At 46.8% G+C, this 20,284-nt stretch overlaps 1 protein-coding gene across 1 annotated transcript in view; it reads left to right on the top strand.

The window, feature by feature from the left end:
* The window catches only part of LOC126035454 (uncharacterized), a 136,468-nt gene extending 120,188 nt beyond the window's left edge, over window positions 1–16,280 (top strand). Inside the window, exon 2 of the mRNA XM_049794056.1 lies at window positions 16,247–16,280. The gene's annotated coding sequence lies outside the window, so the exon portion shown is untranslated. The remainder of the gene's footprint in view (window positions 1–16,246) is intronic.
* The last annotated feature ends 4,004 nt before the right edge of the window (window positions 16,281–20,284 follow it).

Genomic DNA, 20,284 nt, shown 5'->3' with positions numbered 1-20,284 from the left:
AGCCGCCCCTGAGCTCCTCTTTGAGAAGGAGTCCAGAAAGCAAGGGGGTCTGCTCTGAACCTCGTGACTCAACGGGAGGGCTCTCCTTCTGACACAGTTTCATGTTCCTTTTTCCATTTCATTTTTCTACACCTTCCTCCTCTTCTCAAACAGTGGCTTAATGACATGTTGCAAGGTTCATATTGATAAGTTCACGTGTACTTGGACAAAGTTAGCTAGTTCGAATAAATGTTGATTGTTGTTTGAACTCCCCTGGTGTCGTTTCACCTTAATTCTGACAAAGGAAATCCACAAACCTGAGTCGCTCCAACTTTGGGTCGCGACACACGTCAATGGCTCAAAATGTGCATATCACTCACCTAAAAGCTGAGGGCTCTCTCCCTCGAGGAATTACCTCGGGTGGTGCCCCAACCCGAGGGGGATTCCCCGACTGCAGACCCGATGCTCCAAGGAGGACTGCCAACATGACCTCCGGCGGGACCCCGTTTATACCCTTGTTGAATCTGACCTGTGGTCATTTAATCCCTATTGGCCAGGAGGGTCACCTCAGTGTACCTGGCGCATCTTGATTGGCCAGTTCAAATTTCAACCTGTGGCCTCCAGGGTTTCCTTCCCCTTCTCCCTTTCTGGAGAAGTTTTGTTTCCTGCTGGCGGGATGGGGGGGGGGGGGGGGGGGGATGTACTGCCACACCCCTTCATCTTTCATGTTGACATAGCTGCATGTACTGGTGATGTGCGGAAACAGACTCCACAGTCAGCGAGATTGTAAAGTAGGTATGTTCATTCAGCGCTGGGCAGCACGGGGGGTAGTCCCACCAAAGTCGTGTGCGCCTGACTCGGCAGTTTGCTTTAAATTTATACAGTCAAGTGTTACATATACATAGAGTTTCGCAATACGCCTATACATAGGCATGACCTATCCCCGCTTCATATTAAAATTAGCTCCAGGAAGTCATTTCCATAGTCTCCTCTCAACTGCGCCTGCGCAGTGCCTCTTTATGGTGGTCGTCTGGTGGTCATGAAGATGAAGGCTGTATGTCTTCTTCATGGTGAACTCTTAACCTTCTGTCCCTGCGCAGACTCAGTCGCTCCTTGGCATTTATCCAAATCACAAGGCCGGTCTTGGCTGGTTCTTGGGGTCGACTGCTGCTTCTTATCAGGGACTATCTCCTGCCCCAACCAGCCTCAACAATGCAAACATTAAACATCACTTCTCATCCCCGTGGGCCATATCTACCTCTATTGAAATTTCTTTAACTTCATTATAAGCTAGATAATTATTAAACAGTTCCTATCTACATCCATATAGCTACTATATCTACTAAGGTTCCTTTGGTTCCCCGTCTCACTGGACATCCCAAGATAAACTGTCAGACATCTTTTGAAGAGAAGACCCTGCTGCTTACTGTCTCTAGCCAAGAAATCACCAAGTTTTATCTGCAGTTCAGCTGGAGTTCACAGCTGTGGTCACAGAAATCATGAAAGTATCTGTCCTGGTTTTGGCTGGGATAGAGTTAATTTTCTTTCTAGTGGCTGGTATAGTGTTACATTTTGGATTTAGTAGGAGAATAATGTTGATAACACACTGATGTTTTAGTTGTTGCTAAGTAGTTGCCGTGGTTTAAGCCCAGCCAGCAACAAAGCACCACGAAGCTGCTTGTTCACTCCCACCCCCAGCCCCAGTGGGATGATGAGGAGAAAATATAAAGAAATACTCGTGGGTCGAGACAAGGACAGGGAGGGATCACTCCCCAGTTATGGTCACGGGCAAAAGACAGGATCAACTTGGGGAAAAAACAAAATCAATTTAATTTACTACAAATCAAAACAAAACAAGGATACTGAGAAGTAAAACCAAACCTTAGAACACCTTCCCCCCACCCCTCCCTCCTTCCTGGCTCAGCTCCACTCCTGGTTTTCTCTACCTCCTCCCCCCAGCGGTGCAGGGGGACTGGGAATGGGGGTTGTGGTGAGTTTGCCACACATTGTCTCTGCCCCTCCTTCCTCCTCAGGGGGAGGACTCCTCACTCTTCCCCTGCTCCAGCGTGGGGTCCCTCCCACGGGCTGCAGTCCTTCATGAACTTCTCTGGCATGGGTCCTTTCCATGGGCCGCAGATTTTCAAGCACAGGCTGCTCCAGTGTGGGCTTTCCCATGGAGTCACGGCCATCTTCAGGGGGATCCAACTGCTCTGGCGTGGGGTCCTCCAGGGGCTTTAGGTGGGCTTTTGCTCCACCATTCACCTTCATGGGCTGCAGGGGGGCAGCTTGCCATGTCACCAGGGGCTTCAGGGACATCACTTCCTCCAGTGCACCTCTTCCCCCTCCTTCTTCATTGACCTTAGTATCTGCATAGTTGTTTCTCTCACATTCCAATCCCCTCCCCTGCTGCAGGTTTCCCCTTCTTAAATATGTTATTGCAGAGGTGCTACCACCATCGCTGATTGGGTCGGCCTTGGCCAGCGGCGGGTCTGACTTGGAGCCGGGGAAGCTTCTAGCAGATTCTCACAGCAGCCACCCCTGCAGCCCCCTCCCCCGTGTCGTGGTTTAACCCCAGCCAGCAACTAAGCACCATGCAGCCGCTCACTCACTTCCCCCCCACCCAGTGGAATGGGGGAGAAAACCGGGAAAAGAAGTAAAACTCGTGGGTTGAGATAAGAACAGTTTAATGGAACAGAAAAGAAGAAACTAATAATGATAATGATAACACTAATAAAATGACAGTAGTAATAATAAAAGGATTGGAATATACAAATGATGCACAGTGCAATTTATCACCACTCACCGATCGACACCCAGTTAGTCCCCAAGCCACGATCCTCCCACTCCCCCCAGTTTATACACTAGACGTGATGTCACATGGTATGGAATACCCTGTTGGCCACTTTGGGTCAGCTGCCCTGGCTGTGTCCTGTGCCAACTTCTTGGGCCCCTTCAGCCTTCTTGCTGGCAGGGCACTATGAAAAGCTGAAAAATCCTTGACTTAGTCTAAACACTACTGTTTTCTATTTGTGTGGTGGGCTTTTGGTAATGGGGTGTCCTGGTTTCAGCTGGGGTAGAGTTAATTGTCTTCCTAGTAGCTGGTATAGTGCTATGTTTTGGGTTGAGTATGAGAATAATGTTGATAATGCTGATGTTTTCACTTGTTGCTATGTAATGTTTAGTCTAAAGTCAAGGATGTTTCAGCTTCTCATGCCCAGCCAGCAAGAAAGCTTGAGGGGCACAAGAAGTTGGCACAGGACACAGCCAGGGCAGCTGAAACATACTGGCTGTGATGGGTTGACCCTGGCTGAACGCCAGGTGCCCACCAAAGCCGTTCTATCACTCCCCTTCCTCAGCTGGAGAGGGGAGAGAAAAATATAACAAAGAGCTTGTGGGTTGAGATAAGGACAGGGAGATCACTGACCAATTACCGTCACGGGCAAAACAGACTCAGTTTGGGGAAAAGTAAATCAATTTATTACAGATCAACCAGAGTAAGGTAATGAGAAATAAAACCAAATCTCAGAACACCTTCCCTCCACCCCTCCCTTCTTCCCGGGCACAACTTCACTCCCGGATTTCTCTACCAACGCCCCCCAGCGGCACAGGGGGACAGGGATGGGGTTTACGGTCATCACATGTTATTTTCTGCCCCTTCATCCTCCTCAGGGGGAGGGCTCATCACACTCTTCCCCTGCTCCATCCAGCGTGGGGTCCCACCCACGGGACACAGTCCTCCATGAACTTCTCCAACGTGGGCCGTTCCCACGGGCTGCAGTTCTTCACGGACTGCTCCAGCATGGGTCCTTTCCACGGTGTGCAGTCCTTTAGGAGCACACTGCTCCAGCGTGGGTCCCCCACGGGGTCACAAGTCCTGCCAGAAAAACTGCTCCAACGTGGGCTCCTCTCTCCACAGATCCGCAGGTCCTGCCAGGAGCCTGCTCCAGTGCAGGGTTCCCACGGGGTCACAGCCTCCTTCGGGCACCCACCTGCTCTGGCATGGCGTCCTCCACGGGCTGCAGGTGGATATCTGCTCCACCGTGGACCTCCATGGGCTGCAGGGGGACAGGCTGCCTCACCACTGTCTTCACCACGGGCTGCAGGGGAATCTCCGCTCCGGCGCCTGGAGCATCTCTGTTGCGGAGGATCCACAGGGGAAATCACGCACAGACCAATGTGATCAAGTGAAGCCCATTTACTACAACTTTTAGCACAGTTATATACCTTATGTGCTTGTGCACGCGCCTTATACAATACTCTAATTGGTCCAATACCCCGTTTCACACGACGCTATCTTATCCTCTATTGGCTGTGCAAGCTTCTTCACGAGGTGTCCAGCAGTTACTTATCTCATTCTTCGGCATCCAGGAGTTGCTTGTCAGGCTCTTCTTATCTTCCTTTTTCCCAGCGTACAAGGACACAGCGTCCTTGTCTGCTCCAGCACTTTGTAAACTTATGCTTCATTCCCACCTAACAGCTGGATTGCTCACATGCCCTCGCCCAGCCAAGAAATCCTCAACAATTCCCCCTTTTTCATTTTGAGCAATCCAGGCTTGATTAATAACTTGGGATGCCATTTTTTCTCAACAAGCTGAACAAGGTAAAATTATTACAATAGCTAAAATCACAATAACTACAACAATGCCCATAATTCTTTGAGCCAACCTGTTACCCCTAGTGACCCAGACCATGAGGACTATGAGGAAGATGAACCATCCATACATTCTTGTGCCGTCTTGTTCCGCGAACTCAGCCCAGCAATCGGTAGGTGCCACCTTTCCATGGGCGTCCCCACAGAGGCAACGATGGCCTCACCGTACACCAGCCCGATGCTCTTCGGAAAATCCCCGTATTTATACATTTGCAGAGGAACGGGTTCCAGCACACGTGGCCAGCGGGTGCCAAAAGTCTGCCTCGGTTGCAATCTATGACGCATGTGCTCGCTGGCCAGGCGCGCTGCACGAGTCATAGCCATCTTGTCTATTGGTTCGTGGGCTGTACAATACAGTTGCGATGCACAGAGAATCTTGACCTGTTATGTTAGCCAAGGGGACCTATACGTTAGTTTTCGGCTGAGGTAGTATTCATATTGCCACATCATCTATGATGCTCCAGATGATGATGGTCGTACAAATCGAACAGGAGTTCGTCGTGGGCCTGTATCTGTGGAAACACAATCAACCTCGTTCCCAGGTTATTAATGTAAATAGAACTTACCCCTGATTTTGGCTTTAACTAACTTTTACGTTTACCCCACACTGTCTTCCCGTAATCACACTATGTTTAATCAAATTATGCTTAACACACTTTTTACCTAAAGCAAGTTCTATATACAATAAGGCACGCTGTTCTAAAAACCTCTCTGAAGGACTCAATGTCCACTAGTCCTCTAAAGTGTAATACTCTATTAGTCAGAATCTGTCGGATCAATGGCTCCAGCACCCGCCGGTGCCGTGCCACTTGCCATTGGGACAACTCCGGGTCCAGCATCAGTGCGAAGCCATGGCTTGACCCACTTAGCCGGGATCTCCCAGTAAGTTTTACTTCAGGTGATCCGCACCATTTCCCAGATTCTGGGTCCTTATACATTACCATGATTCCCGTACTTTGTTGCGTCCTTTCTGCCTGTAAAAGAACATGATGCACTACCATTGGTGGGTCTTTGTGATCACCTGTCAATCTAAGATAATTTAGCACAAATAAGGCTTTGGCCGATAGCTCCTCTGGGAGTAAGCCCTGGGTTCCCCCCTTTTGTTTTTGAAGCATGTTCTTTAGGGTCTGGTTGGCCCATTCGACAATAGCCTGTCCTGTGGGAAGATGTGGAATACCGGTACCATGGTGAATTCCCCACAAATTACAAAATCGAGCAAATCGTGTAGAACCATAGGCTGGGCCGTTGTCCGTCTTAATTTCTTTAGGCACCCCCAGCACTGCAAAAGAAGCGTGAAGATGTCATTCAATATGTAAGGCCTTTTCTGCAGTTCGTGCCGTGGCCCACATGGCAGCAGGATAGGTATCAATACACACATGCACAGAACGCTTTGCACCAAACCACATGACATGGGTGACATCCATTTGCCACAACTGCAATGGCAAAAGACCTCATGGGTTAACCCCACAGCCCAAGACCAGCCCTTCCTTTTGACAATCGGGGCATGCTTTAACGATACCTTGGGCATCAGTAAGTGGTAAGTCAAATTGCTTTGATAACATCCTAGCGGGTTGGTGCAAGAACGCATGTGATTGCCGTGCTTTGTTGAAAACGATTCCCTGGAGGAGGCTCCCATGCCGCTGCAACCCATTGGTCAGCTCTGTCATTTCCCCTTTCTCATCTGCACGTGCGCTCGTACCCAAGAGTTCTACCAGAGGCGCCATATCGTCATTAGTGATACCGCAAAGATTCCGCACCCACTGGATATTTCCCACAAGCTTCTGGACATCATGTACCGTTGAAATTTCTCATGTTATTTGAACCTTCTGAGGTTTAACATTGCTAGCATCTATGTGCCACCCCAAATACTTCCAAGGTGCTGCCTTTTGCACCTTTTCAGGAGCGATTATTACTCCGCGATGGCTTAAGATGTCCTGCAATTGAGTTCCTTCCTGCTATCAAAATGTCATCCATATAATGATAAATAATTGACTGAGGAAACTGCTTTCTTCCAGGCTTTAATGCCCAGGCCACATACACCTGACACATCGTGGGGGAATTGCGCATTCATTGCGGTAACATGACCCAATGGTATCTCTTATAGGGCTCTGCCTTGTTAATCGATGGTACCGAAAAGGCGAACCGTTCAGCGTCATCTGGGTGCAAGGGAATGGCGAAAAAACCAATCTTTTAGATCTATAATTAACAAATCCCATTCTTCTGGAAGCATAACTGGAGTCGGCAAACCTGGCTGCAGGGCTCCCATACTGTCCATCACCGCATTCATAGCTCTGAGATCATGTAACAGTCTCCATTTCCCACTTTTCTTGGGAATGGTAAATATTGATGTATTCCATGGACTAGTAGAAGGAACAACATGTCCCGCTCTCAATTGGTCCTCAACTAACTCTTGTATTTTTAGCAGCCTTTCAGAATTTAGTGGCTACTGATCAATCCAAACAGGCTCATCTCTTTTCCAGCTAATTTTCAGGATTGGCTGCCCCGCAGTGACCACTCCTAAAAAGGATGGGTCACTAACATTGCCTTCATTTGGCTCAATAAATCACGGCCTACGAGGCCAAACAATTCAATTGGGGTAGTCATGATATACGGACGCATCGTAACGTGTTCACCGTCGGGGAACACAAATGGGTAATCGGTAGCTGACTGACTAAGGTGGCTTGTGTGCCCCCCTATCCCTGCAATACCAATGTTTGGATTGATCGATGGCCATGATGGAGGCCAAATGCATCGTGAAATAATCGTAACATCAGCTCCTGTATTGATTTTCATCGGTTTCTTGACGATAACTCCATCAGGCCCTTGCAATTGCACTACCTTGACTGGTTTACCTCTTGTTGTGTCCATGGCAAAGTATACCTGCGGTTTCCCTGTGGAGCCGAATCCACCATCTCCACGTTGTACTTCACCTGGGTTCGGAACACACGACCTGAATGGAACTAATTGTGCTATTCTGGTACCTTTAGGAATAGAAACAGGAGGGATTAAAACATGAATCATAATTTTCACAGTCCCACAATAATCTGCATCAATAAGCCCTGGGAGCACCAGAATTCCTTCTAGAGCTGTTGAAGATTGCCCCATTGAAAATGCACTAAGCCCAAACCCCAATGGTCCCTTTATGTTGGATGTGTACTGCGGTTTCCACATCCACTCCGGAGCTTCCTGCAGTGGCGGATCTGGTGGTTGCGAGGCTGCCTGAGGGCTGGCAGCCCAAGCCCCTTGCATTTGTGTCGTTGCGTGAGGGGCCTTCGCGGTTGGTGTGAATTTTCCCTGCTTCCTGTATTGTTGGTGGTATGGTTATCTTTCTTACACTTGTTGCAGCACTTACTGTTAGCAGTAACTGTACATTTGCTCCTAATGTGACCACGTTTGCCACAGTTAAAACACTTGTCCAAGGGTGTCTTACTGGCCTTCTGCTTCTTTGTAGCTCCTTGGAGAGCTGTGGCAGCATAGGCTACTTTCTGTGAGTCCACTGATCGATCCATGTATTCTATCATATCAACGATGTCTGCATTTTTCGGCAAATGACACAATGCTTTGTGTGTCTTTTCAGTAGCATTTTCAAAAGCGAGTATTTTGAACATGTTTTCTTTCATGCTCTCGTTCATGTCAGGGTGGTCATAGATTGCCCTATGCAGTCTATTAATAAACTGTGCAAAAGGTTCCTTATACTCCTGTTTCACCTGGGTAAAAGCATGGCTGCGCATATTGTCTGGTATGGTAAGAAAAGCTTGATACGCCAAGATCTGTGATAGATGATGAACCGCAGTGATACATTGTAACTGAGCGTTCCCTGATGCGAAGGGTCCAGTACCCATCAGCATCTGCGTGGTTACTCCCCATAAGGGATCTGTTTGTTGTCGTGGTGTTGCTTGTTCCCTATCACAGAACGTCTCCCACTGCCGGGAAAAACACTAACATTTGGGCGGGTGTCAAAACCAACCGTGCTAGCTGTTTAATATCTTGAGGTATCAGCGTATCAGCAGAAAAAATGAATTGCAGTATTTGGTGAGTTGACGCAGATTTGATTCCTTACTGACTTACAGCATTCCTTAATCTCTCGATGAGCTTCCAGTCAAACGCCTCCCATTTTTTCTGTCCATTTGATGCAATAACTGGGAATGCTTGGAGCATAGTCCCTTCTATAATGGCATCTTTTATTACTCCCCTCCAATGTCTCTGCCTTCCTTCTGCAGCGGCTATTACAAGCGGCTCCGCATGTATCGCGGGCGCGGTTGGTTTCACCGTCTCTGGTCCCGAGAGGCGGGATGGATTAACGGGCGGGGGCAGGGGCGCGGTCGGTTCTGCCCGGGGGCCGGCCGCGGCTGGCAGCGGCCACTCCATGGCCGGCTGACACGCGCCTCTGCAAACGGGCGGAGGGGGGGGCGGAGAGGGAGGGGAGGAGGAAGGGGGCGGGAGGGGAGGGGCCGACGGAGGGGGCGGGGAGAAGGGGGCGGGAGGCGGCGGTGGAGGGGGCGGAGGGTGTGGTGAGAAGGGGGGAAGAGGCAGCAGGTCTGGTATACGGCCAGAATCTTCATTCTCTTGCCTTCTCGGTTCATCCTTTCGGGAGGATCCTTTTCTCCCTCACTTCTGGCTCTCCCGACCGTACTGCCATTTTTTGTAATTGGTGCACCACCTCCCTTTAGGAGCTCTTCCGACCGTACTGTCAGTTTTTGTAATTGGTTCACCACCTCCCTCAGCTCTTCCATCGCACTACCCGATGGAGATGGTTCTCTCACCCCCGCAATCTGTTTATCCGCATTAGTCGCCCCCGAGTCTGTCGGGTTAGGATCTGTCGGGTGACAATCGCCCCCCCCCCCCCCCTAATTCCCCTGTTTCTTGTGGAGTAACAGACGGGGGAATTTTTTTGGCGCCAGCGGCCTGGCTGGGTATAGGCAAAGGCTGCGTCTGTGCAGGCATCTCAGCGTTAACAGAAATGGATGCTCGGCGGGGTGGAGATAGTTGTGTAGAGAATGTCCCCCCAACTCCAGTGGGGTAGGCTGACGCGGGAGCCGTGGAGCCAGCAGAGGGGGTCACGGCCGCGCGGGCAGCGGCGGCTACCTCCCGGTCCGCCCTCATTGCCTCCAGCATGTCTCGAATTACTTTCCCGAGTGCTGCGTATTTTTTCATCTCCTTTACCTTACCCCCCTTGCAGTTAGCAGCGTCCCACAGCGCCTTGCCTATATTATCCCAGGTCGCTTCTTCAAATGCGACATTTACATTCGGGATAAGTTCTTTCTCCCAGGCCCGTAAAAGTAACCCCTTTAACACAGATTTATAGAATTTCAGTCCTCTCTCAGAGAGAAAATTACGAAGGAGCTTTAGGACTGCTTCCTGCCTTTTGCCCAACCCCATCTCCTTCTCCAACCGCTCACCTAATCAGGGTGAGATTCAAGCTTCTGCGCGTCTCCTCGTTTTCCCAGCTCAGGGCGAGATTCAAACTTACGCGCGTCCCAGCTCAGCTGAAGCTCACGTCGCGCTTCCCAGCTTAGCTGAAGGTCATGCCATCCTGCCGGGGCAGCAGGAACACTCTCGGCCGGCTCCTCCGCTTCCTCGTCGGTTCAGCTGCACCAGAAATTCCCATAGAGACGATAAAGTGCTGATCTGAGGGTCCCTGTTCGGGCGCTAAATGTTGTGGAGGATCCACAGGGGAAATCACGCACAGACCAATGTGATCAAGTGAAGCCCATTTACTACAACTTTTAGCACAGTTATATACCTTATGCGCTTGTGCACGCGCCTTATACAATACTCTAATTGGTCCAATACCCCGGTTCACGCGACACTATCTTATCCTCTATTGGCTGTGCAAGCTTCTTCACGAGGTGTCCAGCAGTTACTTATCTCATTCTTCGGCATCCAGGAGTTGCTTGTCAGGCTCTTCTTATCTTCCTTTTTCCCAGCGTACAAGGACACAGCGTCCTTGTCTGCTCCAGCACTTTGTAAACTTATGCTTCATTCCCACCTAACAGCTGGATTGCTCACATGCCCTTGCCCAGCCAAGAAATCCTCAACACATCTCCTCCCCCTCCTTCTTCACTGACCTTGGTGTCCGCAGGATTGTTTCTCTTACATGTTCTCACTCCTCTCTCCGGCGGGTGTTTCTCTCTGTCCCAACTTTTTTCCTTCTGAAAAATGTTATCACAGAGGCGTTACCACTATCGCTGATTGTCTCGGCCTTGGCCAGTGGTGGGTCCATCTTAGAGTCAGCTGGTATGGGCTCTCTTGAACACAGGGGAAGCTTCCAGCAGCTTCTTACTGAAGCCACCCCTGTAACCCCCCCCCGCTACCAAAACCTTGCCACACAAATCCAATACACTGGCCAACAGGGTATTCCATACCATGTTACATCACATCTAGTGTAGAAACTGTGGGGAGTGGGAGGATCGCGGCTCGGGGACTAAGTGGGCGTCAATCGGCAGGTGGTGAGCAATTGCACTGTGCATCATTTGTATATTCCAATCCTTTTATTATTACTATTATTATTGTCATTTTATTATTGTTATTATTATCTTTATTATTTTCTTCCTTTCTGTCCTATTAAACTCTCTATGTCAACCCATTTGTTTTACTTTTTTTTTCCATCCCACTGCGTTGGGGGGAAGTGAGTGAGTGGCTGCGTGGTGCTTAGTTGCTGGCTGGGGTCAAACCACAACATAAATTTACCTCTTTAATCCTACTGAAGTTTGCCTGTTTCACCCACTAACTCCATGACTAAAAAGGAACCAAGTTTTTATTGAACAAATTACCACAAAAATACAATCTTTCAAAATTAACTTCCAGACCTTTCACAATAAACAAATTTCACTCTAGAAGGGATTTTAGCTAATAAAGCTAACCTTCGTCTCTGGAAGACTGCTGCATTTGGCATTTCCGGATATTGGGCTTCATCTTTAACAGTATTCCAACTCTTCATAGTATTCTGGCAACACAAAGGCGATGGAAAGCTGGCTTGCACTACATCAAAGATAGTTCTTTTGCAGAAGAATATGCAAGTAGGTATACATTTCCTACCCTTTGATTTATGAGGGAATATATGACAAGATTTAGTGGCTATACTGAGGATGCTGCATTCCGTAAATGCAGCACATATTCACAAATTTATTGCTCTTGCATGTTAGAGCAACAAATGGCCAATTCTCTCACCAGCCCAAATATTAAGTGGAAGAAACACTGATTCAATAAACCTTCATCTGATTCCACTTTCCAGGCTTGCCCTAACCATACACAACAAGGTCTCACTCTCTTGTATCACTCAATATTCAGACTATACTGGCTCCCAGAAAAGATCACTGTATTGTTGTTACTGATGCACGACTAACCAAATCCAACAGGTGTTAAAACTCAGATTTATTCTTCAGCAAAAGTTAGTTAGAAGTCCGGTAACATTTTATAAAACCACAGGCTCAATGATGTAAAGAGAATTAATACTACACGGCCAACTTAAGAATCCCCAAGATTTAAAGTGAGGGCTCAAAACGTGCATATCACTCACCTAAAAGCTGAGGGCTCTCTCCCTCGAGGAATTACCTCGGGCAGTGCTCCGACCCGAGGGGGAGTCCCCGACTGCAGACCTGCTGCTCTGAGAAGGACTGCCAACGTGTCCTCCAGCGGGACCCTGTTGATACCCTTGTCGAATCTGACCTGTGGCCATTTAATCCCTATTGGCTACGAGGGTCACCTCAGTGTACCTGGCGCATCTCGATTGGCCAGTTCAAATTTCAACCTTCAGCCTCCAGGGTTTCCTTCCCCTTCTCCCTTCCTGGAGAAGTTTTGTTTCCTGCTGGTGGGATGCGGGGGGGAATGTACTGCCACAATTGTGCACTCTGAAAACTTCCACAGACATTAAGGGGTGTTTAGGGGAGTGTCCTGGTTTAACCCCAGCCAGGAACTAAGCACCATGCAGCCACTGACTCATTCCTCCCCCACCCAGTGGGATGGGGGACAAAATCAGGAAAGGAAGTAAAACTCATGGGTTGAGATAAGAATGGTTTAATAGAAGAGAAAAGAAGAAACTAATAATGAGAATGATAACACTAATAAAATTACAACAGCAATAATAAAAGGATTGGAATGTACAAATGATGCACAGTGCAGTTGCTCACCACCCACCGACTGACACCCAGTTAGTCCCTGAGCCGCGATCCCCCCGCCCTCAATCCCCCTAGTTCCTATACTCGATGGGACGTCACATGGTATGGAATACCCTGTTAGCCACTTTGGGTCAGCTGCCCTGGCTGTGTCCTGTGCCAACTTCTTGTGCCCCTCCGGCCTTCCCGCTGGCTGGGCTTGGGAAGCTGAAAAATCCTTGACTTTAGACTAAACACTACTTAGTAACAACTGAAAACATCAGTGTTATCAACATTCTTTGCATACTGAACTCAAAACATAGCACCATACCAGCTACTAGGAAGACAATTAACTCTATCCCAGCTGAAACCAGGACATGGGGCAATTATTGTAGTTGTTGTTGTTTGGCTCCCTATCTCGAGCATGGTGTTCTCAGATTCCGTTTGGGTCCCTGCCTCACCCACAGTCCTCTGAGAGTACTGAACTGTGGCTTAATAGGCACAGGCCAGGCCCCAGTACAGTGCGAGAAGCTGCTGGTTTTCATTGGGGTAGGCAAGGCACCCTTCTCTCAGATGGTGCATCAGTTTGCCAGGGTTGCCTGCCTGTTCGGGTGTAAAGTCCAAGGTTATGGGAGGTGATAACCATCTTTCTTTGCTTCCTTGAGATTCTGGGCACTTCTTGCAAAGCCCAGATGTTCTCTTTCGTGTCCTGGTTTCAGCCGGAATAAAGTTAATTTTCTTTCTAGTAGCTGGTATATTGCTATGTTTTGGGTTCAGTATGAGAATAATGTTGATAACACACTGATGTTTTCAGTTGTTGCTAAGTAGTGTTTAGACTGTCAAGGATTTTTCAGCTTCTCATGCCCAGCCAGCGAGAAAGCTGGAGGGGCACAAGAAGTTGGGAGGGGATGCAGCCAGGGTAGCTGACCCAAAGTGGCCAAAAGAGTATTCCATACCATGTTGCAGAATAAGTCAATAGATTTTATACTGGAATGAGTTACCTGGAAAATATGAGATGCAACAGAGCTGCTCAACAGGCCATGAACAGTGTTTCCAGCCTGCCCCCCTGTATAGCCCCAACCCAGGACTGGATTAAAACCCAGTCAAGCTAATCAGTAGAGACAGGTTAAACAAAAGATGAAAAATCAGCAAGAAGCAGGTGCTTTGCTGGCAAAAGATTAAAACCTGCAGAGCTTATAGAGATAGATGTATAATAGTTAATGGAACAACTTGAGGGTTTTCACAGAATTGTGCAAATATGGGACTTGAAGGTAAACTGAACATGAGACAACTGACCCTAGGTGGACCTTGAAATCTCAGAGATGAGAACTAGGACCAGGCAAGATGAGAGAACTGAGACAAGACCTAATTAAAGGACTTTGATGAACGATAAGACCTGGGAACCAAGTCTCCACTGAAAACTTACAAAGATTTTGGACTGAGATAATGGGTGGTAAAAGGTATATAAGACTGAGAAACTTTTGGAGGGTTGCCATTCACTGTGGTGGTGGCCCAACTCTGAGTTGTTAACAAAGCAAACCTAGAGAAACCCCCAAAACCACCAAAAAGCCGTATGGGGGTCAGCGGAACTTGTTGTGGGCAGAAGGGATAGAAAAGGGAATTCCCCGGGATGTGATGGATGGCATGCCCACCTCTGCCCTAGAAAAGTTGGTCCTAGGGTGGAAAGACAAGAACAAGGAGCCTCCCCATACTGAGTTAGACATTCGAGGCTATAAGGGGGCGAATCCACAGTTGCTGGCAACTCCCACTCCCCAAACGCCTACTGTCCCAGAAGAAGGTATGACTGTCCGCAGGACAGGAAACTAGACAGGCCATCCCCAGTAAGTGAGCCGGGGGATGGCCAGTGGGTTTATTTAAGGAGGCTCACTGAAAATAAGACAGGAGACCTGTTGATCACTTTTCCCCTTGGTCCCTTTAAGACCCCAGTAACTTTTTTAGTTGACACGGGTGCTCAGATGTCATCACTCCGGGCAGATGTTGCTAGCTGCAATGGAATAATTGCAGATAAGAAGCAGATATGGGTCACAGACGTTTTCGGAAGCTCCCAACCACAGGCGACAGCTAAAGTTAAATGCTGGCTGCCAGGGGATTCGTCCCCTGTTGAGGTTACTATGATACTAGGTCCTCTACCCAGCAATATTCTAGGACTCGACCTCTTAAAGGGCTGGTCGTGGGTAGACTCTAAGGGAAGAGAATGGAAATTTGGGTGTCCCGCAATCTCTGTGAGGCTTTTGCAGTCTGCACCAACTCTCCCCCCTGCAAAAATAGTTAATGTCAAACCTTATGCTTTGCCTTTCGGAGCAAGGGAAGGGATCACTTCAGTAATAAATGAGTTATGGGAACAGGAAATAGTTATTCCTACGCACTCACCCTATAATTCCCCAGTATGGCCGGTCCGCAAGCCAAATGGGAAGTGGCGACTGACAGTTGACTATCAACGCCTGAACGCCAATACTGGCCCATTAACAGATGCAGTTCCCAATATAGCAGAATTAATTGCAACCATACAAGAACAGGGTCACCAGATTTTAGCAACCATTGATGTGAAAGATATGTTCTTTATGGTTCCCTTGCAAGAAGCAGATAGGGACCGCTTTGCCTTTACCTGGGAAGGTGTACAATATACATTTACACGACTTCCCCAAGGCTATTGCCACTCGCCAACCATTGCTCACTATGCATTGGCCCAGGAACTAAATCAGATCACTCCTAAAGATGGAGTAAAAGTATATCAATATATTGATGATGTGCTAATTGGAGGACCAGATGCCACTGTGGTGGGGCAAACCCAGAGAGAAATCGTTAGCCACTTAGAGAATTTAGGACTCCAAATTCCTGCCGAAAAGGTGCAACTCCCATCACCTGAAGTAAAATTTTTAGGTATCTGGTGGAAAGGAGGGACTGTGTGTGTATACCTCCCGAAACCTTGTCCACCCTCGAACAAGTAAAAATGCCTGAAAATAAGAAAGAATTGCAGCATGCCCTAGGCTCACTAGTGTTTTGGAGAAAACACATCCCCGACTTTTCTATCATAGCTCGCCCTTTACATGATTTAACCCGTAAAAGAACTGCTTGGGACTGGACACCTGTCCATGAAGAGGCTCTGAAATTATTAATTTTTGAAGCAGGGATTTACCAGACCCTAGGGCCGATACATCCAACAGACCCACTCCACATAGAATGGGGTTTTGCAATTCATGGGTTATCTATACATATGTGGCAGCGTGGACCTGAAGGTCCTACTCGTCCTATAGGGTTTTTCTCGCATAGCTTTAAGGATGCTGAAAAACAGTGTTCAGATTGGGTGAAAGGACTCTTTGTGGTTAACCTAGCCTTACAGGAAGCTGAGAGAATTATACGGCAGCAGCCCATCATCTTGTGAGGACCCTTTAAGATCCTGAAACCAATATTGGCTGGAACTCCTCCCCCTGTAGGAGTAGCTCAACGAGAAACAGTAAGGAAGTAGTATGCCCAGTTAGACCACTACTGTCACACTAGACAGATAGAGGAGGGAACACCCAAAATGCTCCAAATACAGGACCCCCCTTCTGATCACCCAGATACAGAACCCCCTCCATTGTACATCAAAGTGGCCCCTCATTTTAAACGCCATTTAACAAACGTGTGGTTCACTGATGCTTCCGCAAAAAGGGAAGGAAAGGCGTGGAAGTATCGAGCAGTAGCATTACATATTGATTCAGGGGAGCATGTGATAACTGAGGGAGAGGGTAGCGCCCAAGTAGGGGAGTTAGTTGCTGTGTGGAGCGTAGTCATTAAGGAAGCTGAGACAACAGAACCAGTACACATTTATACTGACTCCTATGCAGTGTTTAAAAGATGCACTGAATGGTTACCGTTTTGGGAACAAAACCAATGGGAAGTAAACCAAGTGCCAGTGTGGCAACGAGACAAATGGGAAGAAATACTGAATATCGCCAAGCAGAGACTTTTCTTGGCAGGCTGGGTTGCTGCACACCAGGCAGGGGATAACCCGGCTCACCTCCTAAATAACCAAGTAGATTCCTTAACACGTCTAGCCAGTCTTGCCATCGATGATGAAGCAGAGAAATGGGAACACCTTCTGGAGTGGCTGCACGTGAAGCGTGGCCATTCAGGGAGTAAAGACCTGTACAAAGAGGGTATTAGTAGAGGATGGGCCGTTACACGAGAATTATGTAACACTGTTATTTCTGCATGCGGTCAATGTTGAGTTCGTTTGGAAAAATATAACCCTTTAAAAGAGCAACCCCTACATTTAAGGACAAACAAAGTTTTATGGCAAACGTGGCAAATTGACTATATTGGCCCCTTTCGGGTATCAGAGGGAAAACGATATGTGTTAGTAGGAGTAGAGGTGGTATCAGGACTAACACAAGCTGAAGCTGTATCCAGAGCAACAGGAGAAAATACAGTGAAAAGTCTTAAAGTATGGTTTAGCTGCTTACCCAAGCCTCAATCAATTCAATCTGATAATGGGAGCCATTTCACTGCTGGAGTGGTGCAAGAATGGGCTAAGGGTGAGGAAATCCAGTGGGTTTTTCACACCCCTTACTACCCTCAAGCTAATGGTATTATGGAGAGAACGAACGGACTTCTAAAACGAGCTCTGAGGCCCCATGACCCAGGGTGGGCCTTGCGAGTACCAGAAGCAGTATACCGAACCAATAGCCGGTGGGGGGGCAAATGTTGCCCTTGACGTCCCTGGCCAGATTTAATTCTATCTGAGCTTTGGCTTTCCTGACCTGATCCCTGGCTGCTCGAACAATTTCTCTGTATTCATATGTGGTGGGTTGACTCTGGCTAGATGCCAGGTGCCCACCAAAGCCGCTCTATCACTCCCCCTCCACAGCTGGACAGGGGAGAGAAAATATAACAAAAGGCTCCTGGGTCAAGATAAGGACAGTTTAATGAAGTGAAAGCAAGGGGGCGGGTGAAAGCAAAGGAAAACAAATGATGTTATTCTCTACTTCCCATCAGCAGGTGATGTCTGGCCACTTCCTGGGAAGCAGGGCTTCAGTACATGTAGTGGTTGCTCCGGAAGACGAAAATGCCCCCCCACTTCCATCTCCCTTTACTTAGCTTTTATATCTGAGCTGACGTCATATGGTATGGAATATCTGTTTGGTTAATTTTGGTCAGCTCTCCTGGCTATGTCCCCTCCAAAGATCTTGCCCTGCCCCAGCCTGCCATTGAGGGGGGGCAAAAATGTTGGAGAGACAGCCTTGATGCAATGCGAGCACTGCTCAGCAGTAGCCAAAACACTGGTGTGCTATCAACACCTTTCCAGCTACTGATGCAGAGCACAGCGCTATGAGGGCTGCTATGGGGAGTATTAACTCCATCTCAGCCAGACCCAATACAAGCTTGCATTGAGCAGCTATATGTTTCAGGTGGATAGGAAGAAGTAGGTTGTTTTGGGGCTATGTGGATACTTGATATTTTCTTCAACTAATACACAACGTATATGATTTATGGTTTCTCTGAATATATATCGAGAGTGTTGGTTTACACTTTGCTCAGAAAAATGGGGATACTGTGATTCTGTAAACTGTTAGTCCATGCTGGACTATCTAAAGGACGTGGATAGCTGCTTTCCGTAGCTACACTTGCTCTCACTTGGTTGATCTAGTCCTTAGGACAGACTTTCTTCAAGTTTTACCTTCTGTGTCTTCACAAACTTTTTAAAACTGCATGCATATTTCCATGTTCATATCTTTCTGGGTGTTTATATGCACAGTTAAAGCTATACAGTCTTAAAATTCTTAAGCCCTTACTGAATAGTGTTTTTAAGGCCATGAATACTTGAGGTGAGTTTTGGCAAACTACTCCCATTCATAAAATTAAAGAGAGGATCTTTTGCAGGACTGGGGGGGGAAATGAAATAGAGCCATTTCTGTAAGGTAGTTTCTTTTCTTTCTAAATGTAAAAATGTATTTAAATACTAGGTGAACTTACTGGAAATATTATTGTCATTGCCAAATCTTCACAGTAATCTGTTTTTTTTTTCTTTCTATCAAAAGGAAATGGAATCCTTTTCAAACTTCCCATGAATCTCTCATGTAACAGAAGCACTGTTGTATAACAGCATGAGCCAGAAAACAGGGGATTCTGAACTGATCCATATACTTATTGTAACCTTGTGCTGATCTCCTTGTAGTTCAGCCAACCTATAAAACTGGGTAATAGCAACAACTTATTGAAAGTGAGATGTAATTTTAATTTAAACTATCAAATTATAATAGAACCGCCACACTGAGGGATTTGTTCAGTAGACTTTCCTGATAGAGATTTCTAAGAATTTATCTGCTATTCTGAAAAAAAAGTGTATTTCTGTTCTTAGCAGACTTATTGAACAAAGTAAGCTTTGCAATGGTAGTTTAAGCCAGTTCAGTAGTTAAAAACCAGGAAAGAAATGTTGCTTCACTTTCAGATGAAATGGCACAGAGAATATCTATTCAGCCCAGTCCCTACAGCTTTCCTTGTTTTTTTGATTTGCCTTATTAGTCTTGCATTAAGAAGCAATTAGATGTGGAAGCAGTCAGAATGAAATAAATTAAAAATCACATTGGAAATGACAAGTGTCAAAAAATGCCAAGGCAGATTTATACATTAAGCAGATTTAAACATACTGAAAACATGCTTTCTTTTACTAGAAGGAAAAGCATTAACCTTTGAATCTAAATATTAGATGTATTTCAAGTAAATTATCTCTTAGCTTTAGATATGTACAAAAGAGGGCAAGTAGTTAAGTTTTGCTTGCATCACTAGTTTATTTTGTTGTGCTTCATCAAACAGAACTTCTTGACTGTTCTGGAATACAAAATACAAGCTATCGATCTGAGCCACTTGGTATCCCTTTTGGAGATAAAGAAATGGCTGAAATTTCTAAATGTGTGTCATGAAGCTGAGATACTTCTTACTCATAGATTTACACTGACAATATGCAAACACCTGAAAGAACTAAATAATAGGGACGTGAGTCACCTAAATAAGGTTGGTTATCTGAAAATTTAAATAACAAATCTCCCACAAGGGTAGGATCTTGTTCATGACAGGAAGGCTACACTCATCCAGATTGGTGCTAATCAAACTGAATTAAAAAAATAGCAATTGACTAATAAAATTAGCTACTTTGTAGCTCTTGCTGTAATCCTTTTGTTCTTAGATATAATTAATGTGAAAAGTCAGTCTGTCACGCAACTGGCAGATTATGGCTATGGTTTAATTCAATACCATATAAGGAAAAACTCCAAAAAAGGGGGAACTTAATAAAAGGTTTTCATGTGCTCTTGTTACCATCACATACAAGCTCCTCCTTTGAGGGAAGAAAATACATTGTCACTGTTTTACAGACTGGGAATCAGTCAGCCAAGTGTATTGTCTCATGTCATGTAGGAAGCCTGAAGAACTGAACCCATGTCTCAGTTGTGGTTCTAACCAGTGGATCATCCACCCTCTTTCTGCAGGAAAGAAGCACTCTGAAGCAGAGGAAGCTAGAACAAGTAAATCCAGTGTGTGTGGACTTCAGTTTTACCAAAAA

The sequence above is a fragment of the Accipiter gentilis genome, chromosome W (assembly GCF_929443795.1).
Source record: "Accipiter gentilis chromosome W, bAccGen1.1, whole genome shotgun sequence".
Lineage (NCBI taxonomy): Eukaryota > Metazoa > Chordata > Aves > Accipitriformes > Accipitridae > Astur > Astur gentilis.
The sequence above is the reverse complement of the archived record's forward strand: the minus strand, read 5'-3'. Positions and strand labels throughout refer to the sequence as shown.